Source organism: Malus domestica, chromosome 05 (assembly GCF_042453785.1).
Source record: "Malus domestica chromosome 05, GDT2T_hap1".
Lineage (NCBI taxonomy): Eukaryota > Viridiplantae > Streptophyta > Magnoliopsida > Rosales > Rosaceae > Malus > Malus domestica.
The window spans coordinates 4,756,731-4,775,744 of NC_091665.1; the positions used below are offsets into that span (position 1 = coordinate 4,756,731).

General features: G+C 39.8%; 1 long non-coding RNA gene across 1 annotated transcript; it reads left to right on the forward strand.

Annotated features, from left to right (window-relative positions):
* Positions 1–16,142: 16,142 nt before the first annotated feature.
* On the forward strand, positions 16,143–18,453 carry LOC103411791 (uncharacterized). The gene is made up of 2 exons (XR_011581170.1): positions 16,143–16,938; positions 17,537–18,453. It is a non-coding gene; the product is annotated as an uncharacterized lncRNA (long non-coding RNA).
* Positions 18,454–19,014: the final 561 nt, after the last annotated feature.

A 19,014-nucleotide genomic window follows, 5' to 3' on the forward strand; every position in this document is an offset into this window, starting at 1 on the left:
CTTATCACTATTATGTAATAAGTGTACTTTGGTTGTTTTGATTACTCTTTCGTAGTCTCATTGTCTATTACGCTCTGAACAATTGTAGTGGGTTCAACCCATGAATTGCGCACTCTTTCACTGTTTAGTTCTAATTAGTTTTAATTTTATTCACTTTTTGCATCACTTACCCTTATGGTTACGTCACCTCACAGTGATGGCCAACATGCTTCGACCTTTCCAGGTCGGGGTGTGTCACTTCTCCTCCTCTCTCATCTCTCTTTCTATTTCTCTTGCCTTTTTAGGTTCTGCAACTCGTTTTGGCCAACCGGTGGTCCAGTGAGTTGGAGAACGAGTTATCCGAGTCCTAACACCCATCACTTACCACCGATGTAGCAGTAATCTATGTTTTGAAGAAATTGGATAAAGAGCCGTGAAGGCTTGGAAGTTTTTCAAATGGGTTTGTGAGAAAAATGGATTTAGGTTGAGTTCTTCGGTTGAAAGAAAAGGGTTTGGGATTTTTGGATTTAGTTTGAGTTCTTCTTCGGCTTGGGATTTTTGGACCCTTAGGGAAATAAAAGAGAAAGGGTTTTCCATTGATACCCGTGGAGTGGAGTGGCTTTAAGTGATGGGTAAATAAGGAATTGGGGTTGAAAGGTGGTCTCTGGCGACGACGGCGTGAGTGGTGTTTGTCTGGGTTGGCTTGGCTGAGTGGGGTGGGTTTGTATTTGTTTTTGTTTGATCAGTATTTTAAATTACTTTTAAAAATTGAAAAGTATTTTAATAAAGAAGTAAACCATAGGGAATGAGACAGATGACAGGCATATAAGTGTATGGTAAGCATACACCAAGGTTAATGTGGGTGAACAAAAATGCGCCCATACATCAGATGCACATGCTTTTTCGTGCTATGAATTTGGATTTGATTTGTTTAATTTAGTGATAATCCCATAAAGTCAGTGAGAGGCAAACTTAAAAAATCGATAATGGTCTTGCTACACTTAATTATTCTTGAGTAAAGGTTACTCAAAAATTGCTTTATGTTTACTAGTAACGATGTTAAAGTTGGTACTTATTGGATCACCTAAGTTAGCTTTTATTGGTGAGTTAAATAGCAAAGTAACAATCACACTAGAAAATAAAGTTACAAAAGAATGTGAGGTATGTTTGTCTGGTAAAAGTTCGATCCGTTTCAGTAAAATGTTTATGTTTCATATTTGTTTTCTCATTTTGCTTCACATGACGTGAAATTGAAGCCTTCAATAAGAATAAATTTCTTTTACATATTTATAAATAAATAAATTTTAGATTTGTTACCTACGAGATTAAAAATAAAACATTTCATTTCTAATTTTGAAAGAGTATCATTGAAGAAAGAAAACCTTTTACACATCCCATATTGCATATGTGAGTAATATTCTCTCTCCTTTTATTACCATCCCCTTCTCTCACACTCTTTTTTTTCTCTTATTCTATATATAAAAAATTCAAAACAAGATGTAGACTTAGAGTAATCGTAACCATTTAAATAGAAAGGGATAGAAGGGGATGGACGAGGAGAGAGATTAGGAGGGGTGAGAAACCTCTCTTTTGCATATGCCAAATAAAATGCACCTGATTAGGAATCCCATGCGCTTGTTCCTCTAGTCGACCTTACACACGGATCTTGCCGACGTCGTGAAGTATACGATCCAACACCTCATCTGCAGTTCCAAATCCCAATCAATGCCTTAGACTCAGATCCTTCTGGATCCATATATACTGAGTCTGTTGAGCAGGCGATCAGGACTGTTGAAATTTGATACAACGGTTACAATTATTATAACTTTTACAGGCCCCCTACTTGTAGCCATTGAATTAAATTTTAACGGCTCGGATCGTATGTTCAGCAGGCTCAATTTTATTGGATCTGGAGGGGATTCGGTTCCTCCAAACAAATCTCCATATGGTACCGTTTGGTACGCAGACAAGACGAAACGGGACGGGACGGGACGGAACAAAGATTTCGTGTCATGTTTGGTACTAGCAAGATGGAACAGAACGGAACGGGATTAAATGACTAACTTACCCTTTTTATTTGACTCTCCCTCTCTCTCCTGTTTCTCTGCTTTCTCTTCTTCCATCCGTTTCGTGTTCTTCGCATGCCCAGATTGATCCCATTAAAAATCAATCTCAGTAAATCAAACCCATACTTTCTCTTCATTTCATTTTCTTTCTCTTCAATTCAAACCCATATTTCTCTTTTTTTTTAATTTCTTTCTCTTCAAACTAGACACAGAAAAATCCCAAATTATTACTTTAGGGAAAAACTAATGAAATCTTGAAAGTTCGTATTCAAACAACCATTTTTACTGTAAAACTTACAAAATTAAACTAAAAAAGGTGAAATTGAACAAAATGCCCTGTTCTTAGCCTCCACCGGATGCTCCTCATCGATGTGGCAGCAAAGCCCAACGACATCAAAATCCTCGGCGCAGAAAGGGCACAAAAACTCGGCCTTTAACTCATCGTCTCCGTCAGTCTCGTCGTGCGAAAACATATCTGCACGACACCGGAGAAGAAGGTGGAGCGCAGAGGTGATGGCGCCAGAGAAGAAGGTTGAGCACGGATGTGACGGCGCCGGAGAAGAAGGTAGAGCGTGAAGGGAGTGAATCGGAAGCCATGGTTTGGGTTCAGATGAGTTTGCTGGGATCGAATTCAAAGAGAGGCAGGCTACGGGAGAGAGGAACGAATTCGAAGAGAGGGAGGCTACGGGAGAGACAGTGGAATTAATGAAAAAGATGAGGGGTATTGTTGTCCAAAAAATTATAAATTTGTGTTCCACGGGATGGAACAACCCGTTCCAGGAGGTATGTGGAACCAAAATTTAACCCATTTTCGTTCCGTGGGACAGGCGTTCCACATAATTTAAGCGCACCAAACGTGGGACGGAACTCGTCCGTCCCACTCTGTTTCGTCCCGTCCCACGTACCAAACGCACCCTATGAGACCCACCCCACCCTCACCAATCCCATCTTCATCCCTGTTTCCTTGGACTCACTCAGCGTTTATAAGCGTGTGTGCAGTTGAACATCCCTCCCTGTATTGGAGAAACACTTGCATAAAATCAGAATGTTAAAATAGTAGTATTTTAATCATACTCTACAACGTCATGAATTAACTTTTCGATATAAGCTTTATAAGATATTGTCATTTAGCGACTCATTTTTATGTATATCATTCTCTTTAAAACAAACGTTCAACAAAGAAGCCTAGCCCATAGGATCGTATACATTGAGAATTGTACCTTGTCAATTCAAACTATTTAATAATGATGTGTAATAGAGCATTACGATCCAATTAGTTAGATTGTCCTATCTCTTAATTTTCTTTCCCCAAACCTGGGAAAAAAAACACCTAGAAAGTATGAAAATATTTTATGATAGCCTATTTATCATCATCACTAGATTAGTTTTAATTTTGAGAACTTTATACTGAATAAACATAAATTTCAAAATTTAAATTCATTCAATAATAATAGGTAAGATGATGAACATTATCACCGTTTGAGGAGAAATTTTTAGTTGTGACAGGAACACGGATAGTACATCACGTGTTTTTATGTAAGTGGTGGAAATTTTTAATTTTTAAGTTATTAACCTTTTAACACACATATTTCACCATTTATATAGGGACACGTGATGTACTGTCTCGTATGACGGTCACATTGAAAAATCTCTTCCGTTTGAGAGCGGTAAGCATAAATGCATAAATGCGCATAGACAAGCAGTATAAGACAAACCAATCGCTAAAACCAAGGGGTATTAGCCTCAATTGAGCTGAAAGGTCATAGACTCTGCATTGTCTTCAGTCTCTCTCCCTCCCACAGTTGATTGTATAAGTGTTTTCAAATAAAGAATCTAAACCAATTAAATACAAGGAACTACAATTAACATCACAATCAAATACATGATTGACTCTATAGAAACAATACGTAAAACTTACTTGATGAATTCATAGTAAATGGTTCTTGAATTAGCCTTTTCCTCTCTGGCAATTGGTGTTCAGTTTCAATAGGGAAAACTTCTTAATGAACGTAAAAGTGAGAGGAGAGTCCAAATCCATATATATCCAACTGTTGACAGTTTCCTCCTATTAAGGAAAACTAGCATCCCATTATGTGAGTGGCGTAAACCACTCCCTCAGAGTTCTATTCCCAATCAATTTTGATATAAATAATTATATTATTTATCTCCTAATACATGTATAATTCTATTTCTTATTTAATATAATACAGATAAAATGATGTGGCAAACTCACACATATGGCAAAATCTTACATTCTCCCACATGAGTGCAGCCTCATCATCTCTGAAATAGCATTATATCCAATAAGGCAATAGTGATCACGGAATCATACTCATGTATCCAAGAATTTTCAATAACTCCCCACATCAATACAATTGCAGGAGTATAGAAAACTTGACACAACCATTCTTGTACCAACACTCTACAATCACTTAGCAATCATATCAAGTGTCATAATTGTAATTAGGGAATCGATGTGTGAAAACTTTGGTACCAATAAAGCTCCCATATTTTGGTCCTTTTAATGTCGTAGACATTCCAAAATTTCTCAATAGTTTTGCAAAACACAGTCAATAATGCTAAATCCAAGTGAAAATTACTTCATAAGAAATTACCAACATAATGTAATTTGCTTACAAAAAATAAAACTCATCTATAACACAGATAAATCCATTGTTTAGTTAACAATATGAAAAGCTGAAACAAAAATGAGAAAACAGCACCTTTCTCCAACATTCAAACTAGATCAAGAGATGCATGTAGGCCCATCTTTGGCACCAATCTCTGAAAGGTTGTAACGTTCACTGCTTTCGTCAAAGGGTCTGCAACCATATTATAAGTACTGATGTGCTCTATATCAATGAGCTTATCTCTGACCTTGTCTTGAACCACCAAATACTTGATGTCAATAGGCCTTGAAGCTTCAGAACACTTGTTGTTCTTAGAAAAGAAAACAGTTGAGCTATTGTCACAATATAGCTTCAATGGTCGTTCTATGTTTCTAACAATCTTCATATCCAAAATCATGTTCCTAAGCCAGTTAGAATGTCTAACAGCTTCAAAGCATCCAATATACTCAGACTCCATGGTTGATACTGCTTGAGTCTTTTGTTTCTGACTCTTCCATGAAATAGCATCATTTGCCAAGAGTAAAATGTATCCACTTGTTGACATACGATCGTCAATATCTCCACCCAGATCAACATCACTATAACACACCAAATCAAGGGAATCTACATGATTATATATCAGCATGTAAGACTTGGTTTTCTGCAAATACCTCAAAACCTTTTTGGTTGAATTCCAATGAGAGACACGTGGATTTTGTTGAAATCTTCCCAACATACTTACTGCAAAGGCCAAATCTGGTCGAGTACATACTTGAGCATGCATGACACTTCCAACCAATGAGGCATAAGGCTTATCCTTCATGGTTTCGATTTCATAATCTGTTTTGGGACACTGATCAACCAAAAATTTGTCTCCCTTGCCAATAGGAACATCACCACCAGAACATGTTTCCATATTGAATCTCTTCAGAACTTTGTTTATGTAGTTTTGTTGAGACAATTCCAATACTCTTTTAGCTCCGTCCTTGACTATTTCGATGCCCAAAACATAATTAGCCTCTCCCAAATCTTTCATATCAAAACTGTTGGCTAACATGCTTTTTGTCTCTTGCAACAACTGAAAGTTTGAGCTAGCAAGCAATATGTCATCCACATAAGGAACAAGAAAAATGAAATTGGATTTTGCCATCTTCGTGTAGATACAATTATCAATTTTATTTTCAGCAAAACCAAAAAAAGAGACCACGTTATCAAATTTGAGATACCACTGTCCAGAAACTTGTTTGAGACCGTAAATAGATTTGTTCAGTTTACATACCAGATTTTCTTTCCACTTTTCAACAAATCCGGGTGGCTGAACCATATAAATGTCTTCATCCAAGCTGCCATTGAGAAATGCATTTTTCACGTCCATTTCATGCAAGTGAAGATCAAAATGAGTTGTAAGAGCCATAATTATTCTTAAAGAATCTTTTGTGGAAACTGGTGAAAAAGTCTCATTATAATCCAAACCCTCTTTTCTGAGTAAACCCCTTAGCTACAAGCCTGGTATTGTGCCTCTCGATTCTTCCTTGTGAGTCACGTTTGGTCTTAAAAAACCATTTACATCATATAGGCTTAATTGTAGGATTAAGAGTTTCTAAGGACAACACTTTATTTTTCTGCATAGATGCCAATTCATCTTCCATAGCTGTAAGCCAAAAGGCAACTTTATCACTTTGCATAGCTTGTTAAAAAGAAGTAGGATCATCATCATCTCCCAAATCATATTCGACTTCCTATAAGTAAACCAAATAGTCATCAGAAATTGTTGACTTTCTTGGTCTTTGAGACTTTCTCAGAACTGGTGCAATTACTATATTTTCTTCTTGTGACTGTTATGGTTGCATATCAGCAATCTGAGGTGGAATTACATTGATTTCAGGTTGATGAGTGGCTGGAACATGATTCTCAAAAGCTATACTCTGCATGGGAATAGGCAGAGAGACGGTATTGTTGGAAGATGGCTTTTGTGTTTCATTAATTTCCTAAAAAAATATATGAATTTCTGGACTGACAGTGAGTTGCATTAAAGTCTTCAATAAACTTTGCATTATTTGTCTCAGAAATATGAGTATGTGAATGAGGACAATAGAATTTAAACCCCTCTGACCTCTCTGAATAACCCACAAAATAGCAACTCATAGTTCTCAGATCAAGTTTCCTTTCATTAGGATTATAAAGTCGTGCTTATACTCTATAACCCCAAGTGTGAAAATGAGCTAAGCTTGGTTTCCTGCTTGTCTAGATTTCAAATGGAGTAGAAGGAACAGATTTGCTAGGCACAAGATTAAGAATATAGTTGGCAGTCTTAATAGCATCTCTCCATAAGAATTATGGCAATTGAGAATTAGATAGCATGCTTCTTACCATATCTTTTAACGTTCTATTTCTCCTCTCTGCTACTCCATTTTGATGTGGAGTTCCCGGAGTTGTGTATTGTGCCATTGTCCCATGTTGTTGAAGAAACAAGGCAAAGGGTCCCTTTTGTTGTCCACTTTTTGTGTACCTACCAAAAAATTCCCCTCCTCTATCTGACCTAACAACTTTAATAGTCTTTTCTAATTGTTTTTCAACTTCTAGTTTAAAGACTTTAAAACAATTGAAAACTTGAGATTTTTCAGAAATTAAATAAAGATAGTGAACCGTGAAAGGTCATCAATAAATAGAACAAAATAGAGATTACCACATATAGTCTTTGTTGGAAATGGGCCACAAACATCTGTGTATTATTTCTAACAAGTTGTTGCTTCTAGTTGAACCTAGCTTCCTAGTACTTGTGGTTTTGCCCTTAAAACAGTCAATGCACAACTCTAAATCAGTAAAATCTAATTTTTGCAGCATACTAGCTTTCATCAAACATTTCATTCTATCCTTTGAGATATGCCCCAATCTTCTGTGCCAAAGCATAAATGACTTATCATTAGAGAACACTCTCTTAGGAGCAGAATTTTCGACATTGAAACATTCTTGAACATAAGTACATTGAAGCTGCCATAAATCCCCGTTTGGAAAAGCATATCCAAGTAAATTATCAAATTGGTTCTTATGAAAAAGTCTGATGCTTTCATTATCTCCAATAAAAGAAAAACCATCCATTACAAACTTAGAATCTAAAAATAAATTCCTTCTCATAGAAGATACATATAAGACATTGTTCAAAGTTAAAATAAAACTAGAAGACAACTCTAATTTGATACTTTCAGCAGACTCGACATCTACTTTTGTTTCATTTCCAACAAACACTCTGTAGACCTCTCTACTTTGTTCCCTCTGGCGTTTGAATCCATACAATGAATTAGTGATATGGACAGTGCAACCAATGTCAAACCACCATGAATTTTGAGGTACAAAAACTAAATTTAATTCAACAGTAACAAAAACATCAACAATTTTAATACATTTCTTAATCAACCAAGCCTTAAAACCAGCACAATCTCTCCTAAGATGTTCAGTTGATTGACAAAAATGACATTTTTGACAAAATCTTTATTCACTTTCAGATTAGAAGGAGGAACATTTATAGCAAAGACACCATAATTTTGAGCACCCTTTTTAGTTCCTGAAGAAGAACCTGCTTTGAACTTTGCAGATTTGATTGGAAAATTCCTAGCATTTCCAAATTTGTTGAATGCAACAGCCTTCTTCCCTTTTTCCATATTCACAAGGTTGACAACTTCTTCCTTGCCTGTCTTGAGCCTTTCTTCCTCTTGACAACAGATTGCAATCAGTTCATTCACACTCCAGGATTCCTTTTGTGTGTTGTAGTTGATTTTGACCTATTCATATTCAGCTGATAAAGAACTAAGTGCCATGTGCACCAGAAATTGCTCAAAAATCGGCACATCCAAGTTGTTCAGCTTGTTGGCAATATTGACAAGCTTGAGTAGGTGTTCTCTGATGCTCCCAATCCCATCAAACTTGGGGTATTAAGCTAATGAGTCATACAATGAAGCTCTGGGAGAGAGTCATTGAGCATAGATTGAGGCAAGAGACACGGGTTTCGGACAACCAATTCGGGTTCATGCCAGGGCGCTCAACCATGGAGGCAATCTATCTCTTACGAAGATTGATGGAAAGATATAGAGATGGGAAAAAGGATTTACACATGGTCTTTATAGATTTGGAAAAAGCGTATGATAGGGTCCCAAGAGACATTCTTTGGAGGATTTTAGAGAAGAAAGGAGTACGAGTAGCATATATCCAAGCTATAAAGGATATGTATGAAGGAGCAAAGACTGCCGTAAGAACTCATGAAGGACAAACCGAAAGCTTTCCCATAACTGTAGGATTACATCAAGGCTCATCCTTAAGTCCTTACCTTTTTGCGTTGGTAATGGATGAGTTAACAGGACATATTCAAGATGATATTCCTTGGTGTATGCTGTTCGCAGACGATATAGTGTTGATAGATGAAACTCAGGAAGGGGTAAATGCAAAGCTTAACCTTTGGAGAGAAGTGTTGGAATCTAAAGGTCTTCGCCTAAGCCGATCAAAGACAGAATATATGGAGTGCAAGTTCAGTGCAAATGGAGGCCAAAACGAGTTAGGGGTGAGGATCGGAGATCAAGAAATACCAAAGAGCGACCGTTTTCGTTACCTAGGATCTATCTTGCAAAAGAACGGAGAATTAGATGGAGATCTCAACCATAGAATACAAGCTGGATGGATGAAGTGGAAGAGTGCATCCGGCGTGTTATGTGACCGTCGTATGCCACTGAAGCTCAAGGGAAAATTTTATAGGACGGCAATAAGGCCGGCGATGCTGTATGGCACAGAATGTTGGGCGGTGAAACATCAACACGTACACAAAATGGGTGTAGCGGAGATGAGGATGCTTCGTTGGATGTGTGGGCACACGAGAAAGGATAAGATTAGGAATGAGGATATCCGGGGTAAAGTAGGAGTAGCCGAAATTGAAGGAAAGATGAGAGAAAATCGGTTATGGTGGTTTGGACATGTGCAAAGAAGGCCTACTGACGCTCCGATTAGAAGATGCGACTATGGGACAGAGGTTCAGGGCCGAAGGGGTAGAGGAAGACCTAGGAAAACTTTGGAAGAGACTCTAAGAAAAGACTTAGAGTACTTGGATCTAACGAAGGACATGACACAGGATCGAGCACAATGGCGTTCTAAGATTCATATAGCCGATCCCACTCAGTGACTTGGATTTTCCAAGTCTCCAACCGAGAAGTTTTCCTCACTCGGAAAATTAAGGGAACACTACCCCAACCTACATGCTCCACTCAGAAAGCTTCAACATACAAGCTTCAACAAAAGAAAATTCAAAGAACTTAGCGAAGAAGGCTTTGGTGTATTTAACACAATACGTTGAAATGAAGGAAAGCTTATTTATTGATATCCCCGATAAGCTACAAATATGTACATATACATGAGTCAAAATAAACACACAAGAGGGAGCCTTCACAAAGGTTGCTTAGGAGAAGTCTCAGCAGTCGGTAGAGCCCCAGAAAGAGAAGGCACCGGAGGGGGATCATTTGGAGCCTCAGTACTGGACAGAACCCTAGAAGGAGGAGGCATCAGAGGTTGATCATTTGGAGCTTTATTACGCGGTACAGCCCCAGAAGACGAAGGCAATAAATGCCTTTGGAACAAACCCACAAATCTCTGATGATCAAGTAAAACCTGACCATCAGTTTCCTTCATCTGGTCAAGCTTCCTCTTCATGTTTGTAGCATAGTCATGTGCGAGCCGGTGCAACTGTTTATTCTCATGCTTGAGCCCTATAATCTCCTGTTTGAGACTCATCACTTCAGCCGCCAATGATTCAACTTGGCGGGTTCGAGCAAATAGGCGTTGGGCCATATTAGACACAGAACCTGCACACTGAACACTGAGAGCCAGCGAATCCTTAACAGCTAACTCATCAGACCGTTTGGAAAGTAGTCTGTTATCTTTGGGAGTGAGAAGGTTTCTGGCCACCACCGCAGCGGTCATATCATTCTTCATCACGGAATCCCCAACGGTAAGAGGACCAGTAGGGGAGACGAAGGATGGGCGCCATATGTTGTCTGGAGAAGGCGGGGCTGCCTCTTCAACAAGGTTCAAGTCAAAACGACGGTCGGAGGGGCCAGACATTTTCAAAGGTGTTGAAGAGAGAAGAGGTCGGACAAATCAAGATCTTAGAAGTGCAAGAATGAAGCTTCTACTGGTGGAGATTCAAGTGTGCTTTGGAACTTAATGCCAGCCCCTATAAAAATCTGCACTCGACAGAGCTTCAGAAATCGAAGAGGCGCCTGCTCAGAAATCGAAGAGGCGTTTGCTTTCTCAAAAGCTGGGCTGCTTAGAGATCACGAGGGTTGATCTCAGAAATTGAAGAGGCGTTTGCTTTCTCAAAAGTTGGGCTGCTCAAAGACCTCGAAGGCTGATCTCAGAAATCGAAGAGGCGCTCGCTTTCTCAAAAGCTAGGCTCCCCAGAGACCACGAGGGCCGATCTCAGAAATTGAAGAGGCACCTACTTTTCCAGCCTTGTCAGCACCTGTCACACGCACACTCAGCTTTGCGGAAATTATGGGCATTCTGTCGAAGACTTCTGGGGAAGTAGAAAACACATGAATCTTACTGTTCAATCACCCACTTCCCACACGCAACAATAGCTCATGGGTACCACAGATAACTTTGCCAAAGTTCTCTGCCAAAGTTGAGCACGTGAAGCTTGCAGCTCCCACTACATCGCTCTGACCAAGAAGGGTAAAAGAATAGCAAAGAAACAGCACTAACAAAGTTTAGACCCATAAATTTTGAAGGTCTAGCTACCATATTATTACCCACAAGGGTAAAGGAATAGTACCACTGCTGGATAATTGGAAAGTCCCTGTGTGTCAACCTCTGTGCTTCGTGGCAAGGTAGACTAGCAAACATGCCCAACCTTTACTCACATTCGAGAAAACACTCCCAATAAGATTGCTTGCTCCAAAATCGAAGAGGCACCGTCCTCCGAATCTCGAGAGCCAGACTCCCAACATGACTACTTTCTTAAAAATCGAAGAGAGGGTAGAGGAACAGTACCATTGCTGGATAATTGGAAAGTCCCTGTGTGTCAACCTCTGTGCTTCGTGGCAAGGTAGACTAGCAAACATGCCCAACCTTTACTCACATTCGAGAAAATACTCCCAACAAGATTGCTTGCTCCAAATTCGAAGAGGCACCGCCCTCCGAATCTCGAGAGCCAGACTCCCAACATGATTACTTTCTCAAAAATCGAAGAGACACTGCTCCCCGAATCTTCGAGAGCCAGACCCCCAGCATGATTGCTTTCTCAAAAATCGATGAGGCATCGTTCTCCGAATCAATCGAAGAGGCGCTCGCTTTCTCAAAAGCTGGGCTGCTTAGAGACCACGAGGGCCGATCTCAGAAATCGAAGAGGCACCTACTTTTCTAGCCTTGTCAGCACCTGTCACACACACACTCAGCTTTGCAGAAATTATGGGAATTCTGTCGAAGACTTCTGGTGAAGTAGAAAGCACATGAATCTTACTGTTCAATCACCCACTTCCCACACGCAACAATAGCTCATGGGTACCACAGATAACTTTGCCAAAGTTCTCTGCCAAAGTTGAGCACGTGAAGCTTGCAACTCCCACTACATCGCTCTGACCAAGAAAGGTAAAAGAATAGCAAAGAAACAGCACTAACAAAGTTTAGACACATAAATTTTGAAGGTCTAGCTACCATATTATTACCCACAAGGGTAAAGGAACAGTACCACTGCTGGATAATTGGAAAGTCCCTGTTTGTCAACCTATGTGCTTCGTGGCAAGGTAGACTAGCAAACATGCCCAACCTTTACTCACATTCGAGAAAACACTCCCAACAAGATTGCTTGCTCCAAAATCGAAGAGACACCGTCCTCCGAATCTCGAGAGCCAGACTCCCAACATGACTACTTTCTCAAAATCGAAGAGAGGGTAAAGGAACAGTACCATTGCTGGATAATTGGAAAGTCCCTGTGTGTCAACCTTTGTGCTTCGTGGCAAGGTAGACTAGCAAACATGTCCAACCTTTACTCACATTCGAGACAACACTCCCAACAGATTGCTTGCTCCAAAATCGAAGAGGCACCGCCATCCGAATCTCGAGAGCCAAACTCTCAACATGATTACTTTCTCAAAAATCGAAGAGACACTGCTCTCCGAATCTCGAGAGCCAGACCCCCAGCATGATTGCTTTCTCAAAAATCGAAGAGGCATCGTTCTCAGAATCTCGAGAGCCAGATACCACAGACCACTTTTTCAAAGTGCTCTGACAAAGTTAAAACATGTGAAACTGGCAGCTCCCACTACCGTGCTATGACCAAGCAGGGTAAAGGAATAGCATTACTACTTCTTAGGGAGACTCCTATATATGTCGACCTCCATCCCCAACAGACAGGCAGACCTGCAAAAATGCTCAACCCTTCATCATATCTGAGAGGGCACTCCCAACGAAGCCTTTTGAAATATTCAGCTTTCCTTCCCCCCGATAATACCTCTGCAAACAAGCTATACTAGAGCAAGAATATCTCATATCATCAGGGTTAAAAGCAAGAGTATCCCATATCATGCTTTTTCCCTGTCTTTTCCTTTGGCCTTGTTTTTACCTGCAAGACAAGGAGAAAGAGAGCAATCAGTCAGCACTTGGAATCAAGCTTCCAGCCAGGAACTGACTGCCTGGAACCCCTTACCTGATTACTTACCTGGCATTGCTCTCGAGTACTCATCTTCAACATCTTATATTTCTAGGGAAGATTCCGCATCTGCTTGAGGAACAGATAGGGCAAGTGCGAAGGATACAAGGAAGCATGTGGAGACAAGCGTAACAGCACACGTGCCGATACATCCATTACTCTGTCAAAAGCAAAAGTATCCCATATCAGCAGGGTGGAACGTACTCTAGATTTGATGGACTTGTTTTGACCCTCAAATTCTTCAGTCGGCCTTATACTCTGGAGGAAACCAGAAAACCCTCCAGCTCAGTTCAAGAATAAGCCTGTGGAAAGTTACTTCTTCAAAAGCAAAAGTATCTCATATCATCTCTTCTCATTTTTCTTCTCTTTATCCTTCATGCTGCTGCAAGATGGGGAGAAGGTGAACAATCAGTCGGAGCTCTGATTGCTTACCTTGTCTGTCACCTCTTTCAGCAGACCCCCTAGCTCGGCGACTTGGAGGACTCCTACTACATGGTTTGTATCGCGCTTGACCAAGCCTGAAACTACAAGTAAGCTTCAAGTGAAATTGATACATTACCTTGTGCATCTCCACCAGTTAAAGATACCACCCCTGGATGGAGGAAGAGCACTTCCAGAGAAGATGCCACATCTACCTATGAGACAGATAAGGCAAGTCAAGACGACACCACACTCCGATACTTAGAAGTTTCGTGATTACGAGATCATTCTCCTACAATATTTCCTAATGTCATTTGTACTAAATCATTCACTTGTACTCACTAAAGGAGAGCTTGAACCTATGTACTTGTGTAAACCCTTCACAATTAATGAGAACTCTTCTATTCCGTGGACGTAGCCAATCTGGGTGAACCACGTACATCTTGTGTTTGTTTTCCTATCTCTATCCATTTATATACTTATCCACGCTAATGACCGGAGCAATCTAGCGAAGATCACAAAAAGCGACCGTTTTCGCTACCTAGGATCTATCTTGCAAGAGAACGGAGAATTAGATGGAGATCTCAACCATAGAATACGAGCTGGATGGATGAAGTGTAAGAATGCATCCGGCGTGTTGTGTGACCGTCGTAGGCCACTGAAGCTCAAGGGAAAATTTTATAGGACGGCAATAAGGCCAGCGATGTTGTATGACACAGAATGTTGGACGGTGAAGCATCAACACGTACACAAAATGGGTGTAGCGGAGATGAGGATGCTTCGTGGGATGTGTGGGCACACGAGAAAGGATAAGATTGGGAACGAGGATATCCGAGGTAAAGTAGGAGTAGTCGAAATTGTAGGAAAGATGAGAGAAAATCGGCTCTGGTGATTTGGACATGTGCAAAGAAGGCCGAATGACGCTCCGGTTCGAAGATGTGACTACGGGACAGAGGTTCAGGGCCGAAGGGGTAGAGGAAGACCTAGGAAAACTTTGGAAGAGACTCTAAGAAAAGACTTAGAGTACTTGGATCTAACGGAGGACATGACACAAAACCGAGCGCAATGGCGTTCTAGGATTCATATAGCCGACCCCACTTAGTGGGAAAAGACTTTGTTGTTGTTGTTGTTGTTGTATGACAAAAAAGTTGAACAAGCTTTCTACATATTCAACTATAGAAACTGGTTACGCCTTTGGGCAAGAAACCATTCTATATATTAAAATGAACATTCAAACATTTGCATAGCCAAGAATAAAGCACCAGAAATTATGTCAATCCACACCTTTAGGCAAGAAGAACAATACATAATCCAAGTTTTCCATTTCTCACTATACACTAGCTTATGACTAATCTCAGTAAAAACAAGCTCTTTAGAAGCTAATTTTACTTGTTACAGTTCATAAACTACAATTGGCCGACAAAATTGATTCTTAAGAGCAAAATCTCAACTAAACAACTTTGGTAGTATATTGAATAATTGTTAATAAATCAAGCCAAAATTGATATTGTTAATATATAATTAACAATGAATTACGATAGGCCATTAGACAGATCAATTTAACCACATTTGATCTCCAATGAATTCTAACAAGATCAGACAACTTTACCATTAACACTATAATCGAATCGAACTCAGTTTAAACGATCACAATGGTAATTTTTAATAGAAAAGGTAAAATTCAATCCAACCCAGTCAGATAAGGTTTGAATCCTTTATAGAACAGACTAATAATTGAGAAAAAGAACAAATTAATAAATTCTAGGGTTCATACCTCGATTCGAATCGACTTTGGAGAAGTTTGATGAATCAAGATTTTTTATAGCAACAATTGTGATAAAGAAAGCAAATCAACTTTTAGCAAGTTTACATGATCAAAGAGTCAGAACTGAAACTTTGAGTAGTCACCATGTTCGAAGCGGAAATGAAGAAGAACGCAGCGGAAAGAGTTTCAATCTTTTATACCCAAAAGACAAACGGCACCGTTTCAAGCATTATATTCTTTAAGTCAAAATAATTGAGTTCAAGATTTAATTGGTGGTTCTGATACCATATGTAAGTGTTTTCAAATAAAGAATCTAAACCAATTAAATACAAGGAACTACAATTAACATCACAATCAAATACATGATTGACTCTAGAAACAAAACTTACTTGATGAATTCATAGTAAATGGTTCTTGAATTAGCCTTCTCTCTGGCAATTGGTGTTCAGTTTCAATAGGAAAAACTTCTTAATGAACGTAAAAGTGAGAGGAGAGACCAAATCCATATATATCCAACTATTGACAGTTTCCTCCTATTAAGGAAAACTGTCATCCCATTATGTGAGTGGCGTAAACCACTCTCTCATATTTCTATTCCCAATCAATTTTGATATACCTCCTAATACATGTATAATTTTATTTCTTATTTAATATAATACAGATAAAATGATATGGCAAACTTACACACATGGCAAAATCTTACAGATTGTTCAAAGCAAAATGATTAGAGTGATGCATAACTGTCTTCTAGATCTCTCCATTAACAAAGTAGCATAATTATGAAACAATATATAATGATAGGCAACCACACTTCTACTTTCCATCGTTGTTTCAATCATAACTCCATACAATCATAGCAACTATCATTCCATTTCTTCCTTGTTCTTCTCACATTTTTCAAGTACCCAATTAATATTATTAGTAATTATCATGATTTATTCATCAATTTCTTCTGAAAATCCATGGATATCATCACTGTCAATCACCGCCAAACCCCCACCATAAAAGCAACCTCCTTTCCACCGAAACCCCATCCTTTGTTTTCACCGCCTAAACCAGCAGGACCCATCCAAACCAAAACCCAGATCAGAAACCCAATCCTACCAAACCCAGCAACTCAAGTTATTTACAGAAAATCCAGGAGAAGCAGCAACCATGAGGAAAGGAGTGGCTTTCGATTTCCCCAACTGGGTGGGCAGGAAATGTTGTTTCTATGTGGATTTGGGTACTGGATGCAGGGTTTCAGGTGTTTTCCATGGCTGGCTCTCAACTTCCACATGGCCCACAATCTGCAAATGCATCCTTCCACATTGTTGCTTGTGCAGCGTTCTGCTAACCTTCCCATGGTGGCCAAGCCCTTGTATGCTCTTTACATTTCTGGTGCTCATAGAGTTCCTTATATCTCCATTGGAGGTCAGTTCAAATTAGCTTGCCTTATCTCCTTCGTGGTTTTCGGTCTGATTTCATTGTATTTCCTACTTTTCTTATCTTCATTGTGGAGAGTTATGTTAAATTTGAAGACGCATTGTCGATGTAAGGTCATATTATTTGTGCATTTTTATTCGAATCCGTAAAGAGGAAGGCTTCTTTATGGCGGTTTATGCTGTATTCTTGTACTTTTTGTCTTTTCCTTTGCTTGGTTATGCTGTAGATTCTATTTGTCTGATGCCTCCGCCAATTCCTTTGATTGACAATCGAGAGTAAAAGTTAGATTGTTAATATAAGAAAGATTTTCGGTTTGTAATACAACAAATTTCTCTGTATAAGTTTCATTAATCCTACTAGTTTTATGCTATAATTCATTTGAAAGACTGGCTTAAGCTTAACAACACTATTTAACGTGGTAAACAATTTATCGATCAGAAAGTAGAATGAACTAAATTTGGATTTGGAAAAGGCAAATTTAAAAAAAAGAAGTGTTGTTTGCTATGTGAGACCTCTCGGCTTTCGGTATTACTGATGGCTTGAACAACTTCTCATGGGAAAATCTGATGGAGTTCGAACTTGTCAGTTGTTTTACAGGTCTTGTCTTGAGCGTGCACGCTCTTCCGCGCGCTAAGATGGGAGTATACGTTATCTCGAGGGCCCAATCGGGAGTGTACGCTGCCCGAACGCTTGGTTCGTAGCTGGTCAAGTGGTTGCTTGCCGGGACGCTGCTGGAGAGGTTCTTCGTCTGCCCTTGTCCTATTTCGGGAGACCTTGTCTAGGGCACGTTGCATCTTGGTACGCTGCAAGAGCTGGTTCACCAAAGTCATCTGCTGTGCTAGGGCACTCGTCAACTCTATGACTTGTTGAGACAAGTGTTGTTCACCACTTGGATTGGAAGAGCTTGGAAGGAATGTGCCTCCTTAAGCAGTGGAAGGGTGGTAGACTCCGGGCGCGAGATTTGAGTTGGAAAATGTCAAATCCGTGAAAAAATATGGTGAGAATGCCCCCGGCTCGATGGTAGGTCTAGATGGTTGAGATAGTCTTGGGCCGACTTGGGCTGCTTGGAAAGCCATGGGAGCAGACTGGGTCGTAAGACTGGGCTGCTTGGCCGGAGCAGGCTGGGCCACGGGAGTGGGCTGCTCGTCGGGAGCAGGCTGGGCCACGAGAGCAGGTTGCTCGGCGAGAGTAGGCTGGGCCACGGGAGTGGGTTGCTCGGTGGGAGCAGGCTGCTCAGTGCGTGATGCATGTGAATGTGAGGCTTGGGCTCAGGCACGTGCAAGCTTGGATGGCACGACTTGGGTCATGGTGGAACCTTGTAGTGGTGGTACCACTCCGCCTATGACAACATTTAGCCTCGTGGATCGCCACAGTCCCATTTCTTGAGTATTAGAATTTTCACTTGTGGAATTTTCTAAATTTCTAGCCATTATATTTTTCTTATACGTTTTATCAAAGAACCTTTGCAAATAAAAAATTCTAATAATAAGAACGTATAAAAAATATTCAAATGGACTAGAAAATAGAGAAAAACTTTTTTATGCGAGAGTCTTCTACGAGTATGGATCTCAACTCTCAATGAAAGCACCAATTTGTGGATGCAAATTTCTTCCTCCTTGATCTTGGACAAAATTGCACCTACAAAACAAATAACACCTTAGGTCAAGGCCAAGAGCCTCACACGCCCACGATGAATTGGGGGGGGAGCTTTGGCCGAAGAACCTCCGATGTCAATGTTCGAATTTTGAGAGAAAATTGTTTGAGAGCTTTGGAGAATTTTAGCAAGAGTGAGGACCTAGGTTTTGGTGAAAATGGGAGCCAATATATAGGGCATGGCCGGTCCTCTTTGGAGAAAGAGTGGCTGACCCTTTATGTATATTTTGGGTGTTATTTGGTGATTTAATTAGCAATTAATATATTGATTAGGAATAAATATATTAATTGGCTAATGAACATAATAAAAGGGATGTTATGTAGGTTATAAAATAATTACCTAAGATGAGGATGGATGAGAATATCTTTGAATTGGTTACCTATTTTGGACATTTTTGACTTGATTGATGA